Below are 1,260 nucleotides of genomic sequence, written 5' to 3' on the forward strand. Positions count from 1 at the left end.
GGGGCCCGGAGGCACCCCCTTCTCCAAGGGGTCCTCCCGTGCTTGGGATGGGCTACGGGAGAGGGGCCTGGACCCAGGGGCCCAGCCACCACCTTCTGCTGCACCATGAGAAGGTTCAGGCGTCTGGTCACCGGAGGGAGACAGGTCTCCCCAGCTTCGGCCACCAGCCCTGACACAGTCGGGGGAGAAGGGAGAGAGGCGACGGAAGGGGACACACAGAGGTCCCAGCCTGCAAATTGCACCAGATATGTGCCAAGCACCGTATGGGCACTGAGGGCCCAGGAGTGATCGCGGCCCAGCCCCTGGCAACACGATGCTCGCAGTCCCTGGGGGAGACCACCCGCTCATTCAGGAAGGGTGCCGAGCACTCGCGGGGCGGCGGGCCGCAGGCACTAGGGATACCGACCAGGCGGTGTCCGCTCCCCCCCTGGGACCCCCCTCTGCTGCAGAGGATAGGGCCGCAGCGGGCAGTGGGATTCAGGGTGCTGAGCGCTGCGCAGGGGACGGGACAGCTGCCGTGGCCGGGGGCACGGGGGCGGGGGCTGTTCTGGAAGGCTGGAGGCCGGAGGGCTCTGTGCAGGGTCTTACTCCTTCTGCACCCCCCTTACTGATAACGGTTTTGAAACTAAACACGAGGGACCCCTGGGTGCCTCAGAGGTTTAGCACCTGCCTTTGGCCCAAGGTGTGCCCCCGGGGTCCTGGGATCGAGTCCCACGTCAGGCTCCCTGCATGGAGCCTGCTTCTCCTTCTGCCTGTGTCTCTGCCTCTCATGAATAAATAAATAAAATCGAAAGAAAGAAAGAAAGAAAGAAAGAAAGAAAGAAAGAAAGAAAGAAAGAAAGAAAGAAAGAAAGAAAGAAAAGAAAGATAGATTGATTAAACTCGAGTTCCAATAAAAAGAAAAGGCCGCAACCATGGTGGATATCATGGAGCTGCCCATGTCGCGCGTCAAGGCCAGATGCTAGCTCAGTTCATCGACAGGCCAGTCGGCTTCGTGGGGAGGCTGGAGAAGACTCATCCCACTGGAAAAATGTTTATTCTTTCAGATGGAGAAGGAAAAAAATGGAACTATTGAGTTGATGGAGCCCCTTGTAGAAGAAATCTCTGGAATCGTGGAGTAGCTGGAAGAGTAACGGCCACGGCAGCCCTTATGTCCGGTTTAAGGAAGGTGACCGTCCTTCCCACCTGGGCCTTTACAACGAAGCTGTGAAAATTACCCGTAAGTTTCCTCAGTTTTGTCCTTTGGGGGTTGTGCAATAG

General features: G+C 57.5%; 1 pseudogene; it reads left to right on the forward strand.

Annotated features, from left to right (window-relative positions):
- Positions 1-914: 914 nt before the first annotated feature.
- Positions 915-1,260, forward strand: LOC144296720 (replication protein A 14 kDa subunit pseudogene; annotated as a pseudogene).

This window comes from Canis aureus, chromosome 25 (assembly GCF_053574225.1).
Source record: "Canis aureus isolate CA01 chromosome 25, VMU_Caureus_v.1.0, whole genome shotgun sequence".
In the NCBI taxonomy this organism is placed as follows: Eukaryota; Metazoa; Chordata; class Mammalia; order Carnivora; family Canidae; genus Canis; species Canis aureus.